At 47.5% G+C, this 13557-nt stretch overlaps 1 protein-coding gene across 2 annotated transcripts in view; it reads left to right on the forward strand.

Annotated features, from left to right (window-relative positions):
• The window catches only part of USP12 (ubiquitin specific peptidase 12), a 37912-nt gene that overhangs the window by 5573 nt on the left and 18782 nt on the right, over positions 1–13557 (forward strand). The window lies entirely within an intron of this gene.

Here is a 13557-nt window from a genome sequence, read left to right on the forward strand (position 1 = left end):
CCCGGGGATTACTAATAGATTTTGTGATCCCGATCTGAGTACTCTCTGGGGAACATGTGGGGAGAGATGGTCCCTAAGGTAGGCAGGTCCTAGGCCATATAAGGCTTTAAAGGTAATAACCAGCACCTTGTAACGAATCCGATAAACTATTGGCAGCCAATGCAGTTCCCACAGTCCCGGCTGAATGTGCTCCCACCTGGGGAGCCCCAATAACAGCCGGGTGGCCGCGCTCTGCACTAGCTGCAGCTTCCAGGTTTGGCATAAGGGTAGCCCCATGTAGAGGGCATTACAGTAGTCCAATCTCGAGGTGACCATTGCATGGATTACTGTTGCCAGGTTGCCATGCTCCAGGAAGGGGACCAACTGCCTTGCCCGCCTAAGATGGAAAAACGTGGATTTAGCAGTGGCTGCTACCTGGGCTTCCATTGTCAAGGGAGGCTCCAGTAGCACCCCCAAGCTCTTGACCTTGTGTACCATTGCCAGAGGTGTACCGTCAAATGCCAGTAGGGGAATTTCTCTTCCCAGACTGCCACGACTCAAGCAAAGGACTTCTGTCTTCGCTGGATTGAGCTTCAATCTACTCAGCCTAAACCATCCAGCCATGGCTTGTAGCGCCAGGTCCAAATTTTCTGGAACACAGTCAGGCTGGCCGTCCATCAGTAGTACTGGTATCAACTCAACCCATACCTCCAGGCAATCTGGGCAAGGGGGCGCATATAGATGTTGAACAACATCGGGGAGAGCACTGCCCCCTGAGGCACCCCGTAGTCAAGCGCGTGCCTCTGGGACAGTTCACCTCCAAGCACCACCTTTTGTCCCCGACCATCAAGAAAGGAGGAAAGCCATTGCAAGGCCAACCCCTGAATCCCTGTGTCAGTGAGATGGTATCAAACGCTGCCGATAGGTCCAACAACATCAGTATCGCTGAGCCGTTTCAATCCAGATGCCGCTGGAGGTCATCCACCAGGGCGACCAGTACTGTCTCCGTCCTGTGACCTGGGCGGAAGCTGGACTGGTGAGGGTCTAGGACGGAAGCATCATCCAGAAAGCTCTGTAATTGTAGCGCTACTGCCCTCTCAGTAATTTTACCCAAAAAAGGTAAATTCGAAACCAGCCGGTAATGTGCCAATTCGGCCGGGTCTGATGTCGATTTTTTTCAGGAGAGGGCGGCCCATAGCCTCTTTACGAGATGTTGGAAAACGCCCTTCCGCAAGGGATCTATTTATGATATCCCATATAGGATATCTTTGCTCCCTCTGGCAAGCTTTAATTAGCCGGGGGGGGGCAAGGGTCCAGATCACAAGTTGTTGGGCGTACTGTAGAGAGGATCCTGTCAACTTCCTCTAGGCTGAGTGTATTGAAGCGGTCCAGAACAGAACCAGAAGACAGGAACAGGGCCTTGAGTTCACATACTGTCTCCAATGTGGTGGGGAAGTCGTGGCAGAGCGACGAGATCTTATCTGCAAAAATGTTCGCAAAAGCCTCACAGTCCATCTCCAATTCCCTAGAATTTGGCCTGCCTTGTGGCAGTATTGTAAGGGTCCAAATTGTGTTAAAGAATTGTGCCGGGTGCAAAATTGCAGACGCAATCTTGGCCGCAAAGTAAATTTTCTTTGTGGTTTTGACTGCCATCTCATAGGACCTCATAAACTATAAGATGTTCTAGTCGCTTCGTCTCGAGTACGCTGCCATTGCCTCTCTAGCCGTCTGAGACTTCGTTTCATTTGCAGCAACTCCAGGTTGTACCATGGTGCTAGCTTAGAGTGAGGGCGCAGAGGACGCTGAGGTGCAATCTCATCGATGGCTCTGGAGAGTCTGTCATGGCAGGACTCAATTAGGTCATTCAGGGAATTGCCAGGGGGGCAGGAATCCCGTAGAGCCATTTGGAACCGTTCCGGGTCCATCTGGCTCCGCAGGTGAGTTAAAATGTGCTCACTGCCTAAATGGGCTTCGGGTGGGACATCCACACATGTTAGCCAAAATGCCCTCAAAACGAGGTTGGGGAATTAGTTAGGTGGGCACCTGGCTCACTAGGAATCTTTTTACCAATTTATACCAGGCTCAACCATCCAGAGGGTAATTGCTCAATAAAAAGGACTCTAATTTGATAAAGACCAATTGTAATTTATTTAGAATAATAGTTCTTTCACACAAGATAAAAATACAAACAATCACACATTCACACAGGTCTAAGAAACACAGATAGATTGATAGGGGAACATATAAGGGTATACAGACAGGGTAATATTTACCTCTCACAGACTTCAAGGAAGGCTCCGGTGGCGACAGTTGAGGGAATGGGGGAGGACCCGAAACTGATCAGGAATCGGGGATGGATCTATGCAGCGGAAGGTGGGTTGCTGAATAGAAGCACACCTGTGGGTAGCTAGTCCACAGGTTATAAGGCCTCACCTGAGCCCTTAGGGGGTGGGAGGCAACGGGGAGGAGGAAGGGGAGGCTCTGTGATGACCATGAAGGCTGGACATTAGCAGAGCCAATGGCGAGTCCCTTGGTGACACCTGATTGGGTGTTTGCTTTGACCAAAGAACTTCACCTTCGTCCTGGGCAACCTGGAAACTTCCAGGTTGCGACAAGGCCTGGGGCGGCTCCAAAGGTGTCAGTATGGAAATGGCTAGGTACTTGGGATTAAGTGGGCTTATCTGGAAAGCTGACAATAGGGAATCAAATATTGACCTAGGTATCCCCGGTGTATACAAAGGACTTGGTTGAGACAGGAGATGTTCTTCCTTTTTTCCAACATCTTCTGGGCAAGAGTTATTGTTTAGGGTATTGCCAGGTAATTAGGACTGACAGTTGAGCTGTTAATCCATTCATGGGGCGAATGGGTTGCTTGCGGGCTAAGGGTGACTCAGGGTGTGTACGTGAGCTTCTCACTATGAAGGAATTAAGTCCAGCCTGGCAGGAAGATGGCTACAAGTGGTGTTAGCGAGACACAGTGGATTCCATGCTCAGCGCTTCAACACCGATCGCCTGGAGAGCTCCGTGGCGGCGCAGCTTCTTCCCTACCATGGCGGACCCACGCAGTGACGGGGAAACGTCCGTGTACGTTGGCAAGCACTCTATACCGGTTTTTGAATGCCTGCACACTTAGGTTGTTTGCACACATGAGTCCCTTTTAGTCCCTGGATGGTTTTGCTCACAACCTCTGGCCAAAGGTGTGTGAGCTCACTTCTCCAGGCGCCCTGGCAACCATGCTGGTGACTATGATATTGGGGAAAGAGGGGTCTTTTCCTCACACACAAGCCTTGAGGACATAGTGGTCCGACAATGGCACTGCTTCAGCAGTAATGCCATCCATTAAAACTCCCGCCACAAAGATCAAATTGAGCATGTGCCCCACCTGGTGAGTGGGCGTTGTAACAAGTTGGGAGAGTCGCAGTGTCACCATGGATGACACTAGGTCCATCGCCTGACTGGAGGTCGTGTCATCGGCATGGACATTGAAGTCAGCCAGGATCAAAAGCCTTGGGTACTCTAATGCCCAGCCTGTTACAGCCTCCCTCAGGGATGGTAAGGCGCCGGCTGGTGCATTAGGCGGACGGTACACCAGCCAGATCGCCAGCCCCGCCCCAACATCCCACACCAGACCGGCACATTCAGTGCCATTAATCTCTGGGGCCAGGAGAGCCCGGAAGGAGTAAACCTCTCATATGAATAGAGCCCCCCCCCACTAGTCCATGATTGGTGAAAGACTGAGTATCCTGGAGGAGCCGTGTAGGAGAGAGTTACAGTCTCCCCATCTTACACCCAGGTCTCAGTCATGCAAGCCAGGTCCACATCCTGCTCAAGCAAGAGCTCCCGAAGGATTGAGATCTTCTTATTTATGGACTTGGCATTATGTAACACCAATGACGAAGGCGAGTAATTCAACCTGACCCCCCTACCTGCCACCATCGGGATGGGACGCAGACTGGAAGGGGACCGAGTGCTATCATGTCTCGGCCTCCTTCCCTTATAATTCGGTCTGTTCCCACCATCATACCTTCCCCTCCCTAGGAGTACTGGAATCCCCAGGCCGGTCATCCCCTGCTGGTCTCCTCCACAGCCGCAGACCAGCTGTGAATAGGTCTGGCTCATCACCCTACTCTGGGTGTTAAACAACAAGCTAGCTCCCCAACCCTCTCCTCTCTCGCCAATCAGTCAGTTTCCTAATTTAAACTAACCTGCTAATAATTTAATAGCTAATTTAATCTAAAACCCCAACCCCACAATTTCCCCTTTAATCAGCTAAAATAATTTAATGAATTCTGATGGCTCCTTAATTGCCAAGACCCACCCAGCCAGTTACCCGCCCCCAATTAATTTGCCAGAAATATAAAATTCATCACATAGCCAATCAGTTAACCAATAGTCAAAATTAATTAACCAATAAGACAATTACTTAACAAATCAGTTTAGCAGTCAGCATTTCAAATTCCCCGTGTGTATTAATCGTTAAGAACAGGTTAAAATGGTGCTGGATAAAAACGCTGCAGTGCTTAAGATGCAAGGTGTTCTTAAAGTGCTGTCCGAACCCCAAGCAGCCCTCCTTCACACAGCTTAGGAGACCCGGGGGGGTGGAAGCCTCCCCCGTGTCCCCCCAGCCGTGCGGTTAAGCACTTCAGGCACCCAGCTGGTAACAGGCACCTTGCAGCCATGTTGGGGTCATATAGTCCAACAGCCCCTGCAATCGAGCACACCAGACCTTCCCACGCCACCCAGCCCCACAGCAGGGCCTCTCAATCGCGGGGCTCCTGGTCGTCGACTAGGCTGGTAGGCAGCACTCCAACAGCCGCCAGCAACAGACGAGGAAGGCTATCCGTGGGGGATGAAACTCCGGGAGAGAGGAGGGAAGCCGCCACCCTGCCAGACAATATCTAAGCCGCCGTAAAGTGTGAAGCCTTCCTTTCAAGAAAGTTCTTTGTGTCAGAGAGAGGACAGAGTGGTAAGAGCTAACTGAAGACTTAAAAAAAAAAAAAAAAAACGGCCATCCAAATTCTTCCTATTTTTTTTTAATGACTATGGTGTTATAGTGCTGCACATGCAAAATATGCTAGTATGTAAAAACATGGTTGTTGCAAGATTGAGTAGGACTTGTAAAGTGGTTGTAGTTACACTTGGGTCTAATTGTTTAATGTGTAATACATCTTTTAAAACATTTGTTTTGAGCAATATAAAAGATTCAGCCGCTGGCTTGTGCTCTGTCTCTCAAAAAACAGACCTGCAGGATATTTAAAGAATCCATGTTATCCCCCATGCTGTTTAGCATATACATGAAGCCTTTAGGAGAGGTTTTTATCTAATCCTGGTGCATTTTGGTTTCTGAATGAGTGCGTGGAGAATATGATAGGCTGGAAGAAAGTTAACAAACTGAATTTCAATCCCGATAACACAGAATTTAGTGAACTATCTAATTGATAGACCTAGTTCCCTATGTGGTGCATGTGGGTGCCCACCAGCAACTTTTCTGGTGCCCATCAAGTGCTTTTAAGAAGTGGGTGGGGCCAGATAGGGCTTTTGCCCAGCAGGCTTCTAATCGACTATTGGAGATTTGATTGACTGTGGTGATTTTTTAAAAAAATGTTGCTTCGGCAGCAACTACCACCATAGCACAATGATCTGTGTGGTGTTACTGAAGTTAAACGGTGGTAGTTATTTTCTGGATGGCTCTGCCTGCTGTGGCAGCCATTTTGTTGCTTTTCCCACCATGTCATATAAGAATTCTAAATGTGCATGTAAGCTTAAAATGGTTGGGGACCCCTGTGATACAGTATTTAGTATGTTCAGTGTTTCTGGTCACATGTTTTGTTCTTAGATTCTCAGTTTTGGGATGCTTGGACCAGGCTTTCTTATTTAATTACTACCGTGATAGATATGGCTAACAACTTGAGCTTGTACAGTTTGGACCAAGCACTAAACTATGGCTCTAGAAGACCACAGAATTGGGAATAGGTTTCAGAGGGTAGCCATGTTGGCCTGCAATAGAACAGCTAGATTGGAGTCCAGTAGCACCTTAGAGACCAACAAGATTTTGGGGGTAAAAGGTTTCAAGAGTCCCTTAGTCAGATAGAGTTGGGGAGAGAGTGGAGAGAAGGGAACATATGACCCTGTGCATGTTCTTAATCCCCAGTCAATCTGATTTCAAGGTAGACTGAAGTATAATTAGCATTCAGTGTTCGCTGCCGCAGTCCAATTTTTATTAAGGAGACCTGTGATCTGCTGTACTGCAGTGGTTCTCTGGGTGCTATTAAGAGATACTGTCAGCTAGGTGGTGGTTGTATACTGCAGCACCAAATCCAAGGCTGCAGTTCTGTGCACTCTGGTTCAGGGGTAAATCCTGTTGAAATCTTTGGCACTGATTCTTCAGCAAGGATACTCCCTGTTTGGCTGTCACTATAATATGGTTGTGTTGACCTTGGAAAGCATATCCTTTCCCCCAGCAATCCCATTTTTGTTTCTCACTAGGAATGCTGTATGACAACAGAGGAATGGAGAAGACATGTATGTTTCAAGCACATGGCAATTTCATGAGGAATTTATTCCCCTTATCTAAAAATTCGTTTGGAAAGTACCAATTGAAATGCAATATCCCATGTTTGGGGGGTGGGAGGATGGGGCTCAATTGGTTGATATATGATAATTTTATGGTGTCTTCTAGTTATCCTAGCAGCTGAAACTCCTCTGCAGAAACCTATTATCCAATCATGTTGAATTCACCACCCCTAACCCAGTGCAGCAGTTCAAACAATGTTGCCAAGTAATTTTTTTACATTGTAAAGCTGAGTGAACTGAAAATGTTCCCCTTTATTTGCAAGGGCACTGGGTCTATACCAGAGTCTTTACTGATAGCCTCTTATTTTACATAGCTTGAAGATATCACAAACTTAGATTTTTATCCCAAAAGTGCTACATTTCCTAAGGCATTTTGTTGAGGGGAACCTTTTGCAAAGATCATCCCCTGCCCCTTAAGCATCCTCATGAGATCTTATCTTGTTTCATTGGACTTTTGGGTTAAAACTTCAAGCACAATATCTGTTACAAGTCATGGGCTCTGATATAAAGATGAACTGATAGATTACAGTTAAATATATCTGCATAATGCCAAAATTTCATGATTGGTGTCTTTTGAAATCGCTTACAATAGATAAATGCTATTGCAGAATGACAAAAGAAAATGCTATCTTCACTGCTTCTTTTTACATTATAGTGCCAGTTATCTTCCAGGAGATCGATATGGTCATATCAATTACATTACTTAGGTAGCAGTACCAAAGGAAATGGTTTTATTGTGGTTGTCTGTTTTCTGGATCCATTGGTTATGCACATACTGAAAGCTATATGTGCGCCTTGGATTCTTGGACCTCCAGAAGTTTTTACCATCAGCTAAATAAATAAATAAATAAATAAATTTTATTTTTATATCCCGCCCTCCCCCACCAAAAGGCGGGCTCAGGGCGGCTCACAGACATGACTACGTCATGATTCAATTAAAAGCAGATAAACATTATGAATACAATACAATTACATATATAGATTAAAATACATAAAAATAGGTGCTATAATTTCTGGTGTCACAATTACATATTATCAGCTTCAGTTACAACATAAGATGGCTAGAGTTAGAATGATTTTATCAAGTTAGTCTGGTCCTAATTCAAATGCGAGTTGGAAAAGAGAGGTTTTGCAAGCCCTGCGGAACTGGTTCAGGTCCCGCAGGGCTCGCACCCCCTCTGGGAGTTGATTCCACCAGCGCGGGGCCACTAATGAGAAGGCTTGCTCCCGAGTTATCTTCATTCTAGCCTCTCTTGGCCCAGGGATTTGTAGGAGGTTTTGGGAGCTAGATCTTAACGCTCTCCTGGGGATATATGGGGAGAGGCGGTCCCTGAGGTAGGCAGGTCCTCGGCCATATAGGGCTTTAAAGGTAATAACCAGCACCTTATACCGAACGCGGTAGACGACCGGTAGCCAATGCAGATCCCGCAGCACCGGCCGCACATGTTCCCACCTAGGTAGTCCCATCAACAGCCTGGCCGCTGCGTTCTGCACTACCTGAAGTCTTCGCGTTCGGCACAAGGGCAGCCCCATGTAGAGGGCATTGCAGTAGTCTAGTCTTGAGGTGACCGTTGCGTGGATCACAGTTGCTAGGTCGTCGCGTTCCAGGAAGGGAGCCAACTGCCTCGCCCTCTTGAGATAGAAGAAGGCGGATCTTGCGGTGGTAGCTATCTGGGCCTCCATTGATAGCGAGGATTCCAGTAGCACCCCCAGGCTCTTGACCCTGCGCACTGGTGTCAGTGGCGCACCGTCAAAAGCTGGCAGAGTGATCTCCCCCCCCGGTCCGTCCCGACCCACGCAAAGGACCTCAGTCTTCGTTGGATTCAACTTCAGCCCGCTCAGCCTGAGCCAGTCAGCCACGGCCTGTAACGCCCGGTCCAAATTTGTAGGGACATCACCAGTCCGGCCTTCCATCAATAGATAGAGCTGGGTATCATCAGCGTACTGATGACAACCAAGCCCATACCTCCGGGCAAGCTGGGCAAGGGGGCGCATAAAGATGTTGAACAATGTCGGGGAGAGAACTGCCCCCTGAGGCACCCCACAATGAAGCGGGTGTCTCTGAGACAGCTTCCCCCCAATTGCCACCCTTTGTCCCCGATTTTCAAGGAAGGAGGAGAGCCATTGTAAGGCTAGCCCCCGAATTCCTGCGTCGGCGAGGCGGCGGGTCAGCAGCCGGTGGTCGACCATGTCGAACGCCGCCGACAGGTCGAGCAGCAGCAATACCGCCGAGCCGCCCCGATCCAGTTGCCGCCGGAGGTCATCTATGAGGGCGACCAAGACTGTTTCCGTCCCATGGCCCGGGCGAAAGCCGGACTGGCATGGGTCCAAGGTGGAAGCGTCTTCCAGAAAATCCTGTAACTGCAACGCCACAGCCCTCTCTATAATTTTGCCCAAAAAGGGCAAATTTGAGACCGGCCGATAATGTGCCAATACGGCCGGGTCTGATGTAGCTTTTTTCAAGAGAGGGCGGACCACTGCCTCTTTCAGAGATGTTGGGAAAACACCCTCCGAAAGAGATCGATTTATAATGTCCCGTATAGGACATTTCAATTCCTCCTGGCAGGCCTTAATTAACCAGGAGGGACATGGGTCCAGATCACAAGTTGTGGATCGTGCAGTGCCAAGAATTCTGTCAACTTCCTCCAAGCTGAGCGGGTCGAAGCAGTCCAAGGTTACATCCGAAGACACGCATTGGGCCTCAAGTTCACTTACTGCGTCTAAATTGGCGGGGCAGTCGTGGCGGAGCGATTGGACCTTATCTGCAAAAAACTTCGCAAAAGCCTCGCAGCCTATCTCCAATTCCTTAGCTTTTGGGTTGCCCTGTGGCAGTGAAGTAAGGTTCCGAATTATTCTAAACAATTGAGCTGGGCGCGAATTTGCAGATGCAATCTTGGTCGCAAAGTATGTTTTCTTTGTGGCCTTGATTGCCATCTCATAGGTCTTCATAAACTTCCTATAAGATGTTCTAGTCGCTTCGTCGCGGGTACGCCGCCATTGCCTCTCTAGCCGTCTAAGGCCTTGCTTCAGCCGGCGCAGTTCCGGGGTATACCACGGAGCCGGCTTAGTCCGAGGCCGCAGAGGACGCCGAGGTGCAATCTCCTCGATGGCTCTGGAGAGCCGATTATTCCAGGACTCAACCAGGCCATCGAGAGAGGTGCCAGAGGGCCAGGGATCCCGCAGAGCCATTTGGAACCGTTCCGGGTCCATCTGGCTCCGCGGGCGAGCCATAATAGGCTCCTCGCCTAAACAGGTTTGGGGAGGCAAGTCTACACGGGCCTTGAGGGCAAAGTGATCCGACCATGGCACCGCCTTGGCGGTTATATCGCTCACAACAACCCCGGCCGCAAAGATCAGGTCTAACATGTGACCAGCCTGGTGAGTGGGGGTTACAACAAGTTGAGAGAGTCCCAGTGTCGCCATGGAAGACACTAGGTCCATCGCCTGACTTGAGGACGGGTCATCAGCATGGACGTTGAAGTCACCCAGGATTATCAACCTTGGGTGCTCCAACGCCCAGCCCGTCGCCGCCTCCAGTAGGGATGGTAAGGCGCTGGCTGGTGCGTTAGGCGTACGGTACACCAGCCAGACCGCCAACCCCTCTCCAGCCTCCCACGCCAGGCCGGCACACTCAATACCTTCAATCTTTGGGGCCGGGAGTGCCCTGAAGGAGTAAGCCTCCCGTACAAACAATGCCACCCCTCCCCCCCGCCCACTAGTCCGTGATTGATGTAGGACTGAGTAACCTGGAGGAGTTGTTTGCGCGAGGGCCACTGTCTCACCCTCCCGGGTCCAGGTTTCAGTCACGCAAGCCAGGTCCATATTTTGTTCGAGAAGAAATTCTCGAAGAATTGAGGTCTTATTATTAATGGACCTGGCGTTGCACAACACCAATGACGGAGGTGGGTTATTCCGTCTGGCCCTACTACCTGTCTGCCTTGGGATGGGACGCAGACTGGAAGAGGACCGAGCACTGTCTTGTCTCTGTCCTCTTCCCTTATAATATCTGCTCCCACCGCTGTATCTCCCCCTCCCCAGGAGCACTGGGATCCCTGAGCCTGCCATCTCTCGCTGGTGGCATGGAAGACACTAGGTCCATCGCCTGACTTGAGGACGGGTCCATCTGGCTATATATTTTGGGAAAGCATCCTGCCCCTTTTATGCACTTCAGTCTGGCTTGTGAGATAAAATAATCCACAGAGTCCTAGATATACACTAACAAGCTAACAGGGAAGTGTAAGGGGTTAGAAATACAGAATATAGAAAATAATAAAAGGACAGTTTTCTTTCTACCTTTTGAGATGACTCCGTCCTGCAAATGGATCACATTCCCCCCAAAAGGCATGTGGAAGAATGCATGACAAAATTGATAAAGCCTTCCTTTCAGTTACATATTTCAAGGAATTTCTCAGAAGCAGGGAGCTTCTGTGGGCCCAGTCAGAAAGTAGGGTGCTCATTTGAACTTTCCACCAAAGGAAGATCTCGCTAATAAGCAATTTCCCCAGCACCAGGGGGACCATTGCTCACAGGATCTACACTGCAGAAAGCAAAAGGAGCAAGTAGGGTTGGGGAGGGAATGAATGTGTGTCTGATCAGACGGCATTCTCCACTGATTTTCTTCCCGGGTTGATATTTGCTATGGCACTGTGATTGACAACCAGGAGTTACACTGGTACATTGATCACTCCCTTTTTGAGATACATATTTGCTTTCCTCTTCACAATATAATTTGTGAAGTTGGTAGAAGACACCACAGAGCTTGGCATGTTTTGTTCACAGAATATAGGGATGTACTCAAGCAGGACTCACGTAGCAAAAGTCCTGTAATTCCACAGATTCACTGAATTCAAAAGAGTGAACTGGAACTGCAGTATGGTATCCAGTTGTGTGTTGTGTGGTTTGCTGGATATTCTTGCCAGAACATTTGATCAAGTCTAACAAAATTGAGCTTGCTCTGTAAAGGCATTAAATGATGTCTTCACTGACTGTTCCAAGTGGGCAGCCATGTTGGTCTGGAGTAGTAGAACAAAATAGTTTTATTCAGAACGTAAGTGGCTGAATTTAAATTCTGCTCCCTGCTTTTGAAAAAAGGTGATTGAGTGTGCAGAATGGAGTTGAGATACCTTGCTTCATCATTTAGTAGAACATCTTGTGATCCCTGGATGAGATCAAACCTTGTCAGGTGAATCTTGCCATTCTCCTAGAAGAGATGAATGGATTAGGGTCTTATTTCTCACCTGCACTGCCAGAACTGCAACATTTATAGGTGTGGGTTTGGTTTTTGATACCTCGTAACCACCAGTGGGTATGCCACCAGTGTTGCACAAGTAGTGCTTAAGTGAATTTCTCTTCTAATGAATGTCTGATTTTAACAATTCTACTTATTGATTTTTGAACTTATGCAATTTTTGTTTGAGGTACATGAGCTATATTTTTGTCTACTGTAGTTCTGCATATAGATACTTTATTTTAAGGATTATAAGCATCTAGATACTGATGAATTTTAGCTGCCTTCTGAAATTTAAGAACTTTAAATTACTGTGATTTAAAATTTATTTATTCGATTTATATCCCACCCTCCCCACCACGGCGGGCTCAGGGCAGCTACTGCACTGAAGTGTGTCTTGTTCAAAGAACAAGGCATTAGAAGCGAAAAGTGCCATCTATTTGAAAGTGGAATAGGCAGGTTTCTAATGTATTTCCTGAATATGCATGTGTAGTAACTTACTGTTGTAATAGTTTAAACATATGCTGAGGGATGGAGAGATCTTCAGAAACAGTATGAGGAATTTAAGCTCTGCCACACTGTGTAGGGGATCAACAAACATTGCCCCCCCCCATGTAAGTGGAGCTTTTCCATGGGATCCAACCCAGTTATTCTTCAGGACATGAAACGCATGTAACATTTTATTGACAGACTCAAAAGTATTCTTAGTTTGTATAATCACAAATAGAACTGACCCAGTGTGTCATATATATTGCTTTACCTTGGGTCACATTTTTACCTTTATTTATTCTTTTTACTATGATTGTTTGATAGTAAGGAATTTAGTTTTTAATTATGTCAGCTTCGAGATAGCATTTTATGCTAGTTTCAGATGAGTCACTATGGCAGTCTGTTGTGCCAAAAATAAACTGGGTTTCTGTGGCGCCTAAAGTTTAACAGAATTGTACTCTAGTAGAAACAGAGAGCCAATTTGGTGTGGTTAAGTGTGCCAACTCTAATCTGGGAGAACCAAGTTTGATTCTCCACTCCTCCATATGCAGCTGCTGGTGTGATCTTGGATCAGCCACAAGTTTTCAGCAGAGCTGTTCTCTTGAGCAGTTTCTGTCAGAGCATTCTCAGCCCCACCACCTCACAGAGTGTCCGTTGTATGGAGGGGAAGGGAAAGGAAATTGTAAACCACTCTGAGACTCAGAGTGAATGGTGGATTATAAATCCAATCTCTTCCTCCATGATCATCCTGGGTGGTATTGTAAAGTCTCTCTTTCCACAGATTCCTACTACAAACAGAGGCTTACACTGATTGTACATGGTGGTAGGTATTAGAGCAAGTTAGGGCCTTTGCTCTTGACATTTATGTAGCTTACTGGTGAATGTCCTGGCTAAGCGACAGATGTGACTTCTGGTCTGGTGTTGATCCCTGAACTGATGACTTTGGATGATTTCAATATTACCACTAATACCACCTTGCCTACTTAAGGCTCAGGACTCCATGCCTACTATAGTACCCACGAGAGTGGACAAAGTTGTTGTCCTGCCCAGTGCATGAGATCAATAATATGCTGAATCAGGGTTTGTTTGTTTTTTTACCAAGCAGGTTTCTGGCGATGAGTTCAGGAGGACACAAGTGAGCCCACACATCCATAAATTGTGACAAGGCCTTATATCCAGCTTTTATTTTTTGCTAGCCAGCTGCAAAGTCCAGTCTCACTGCAACAGTAAGATAATTCCCAGACTAATTGGACCTTACATTAATTGTGCTAGCAAAAGTAAAGCAGTTC

This window comes from Heteronotia binoei, chromosome 3 (genome assembly GCF_032191835.1).
Source record: "Heteronotia binoei isolate CCM8104 ecotype False Entrance Well chromosome 3, APGP_CSIRO_Hbin_v1, whole genome shotgun sequence".
Classification (NCBI taxonomy): Eukaryota; Metazoa; Chordata; class Lepidosauria; order Squamata; family Gekkonidae; genus Heteronotia; species Heteronotia binoei.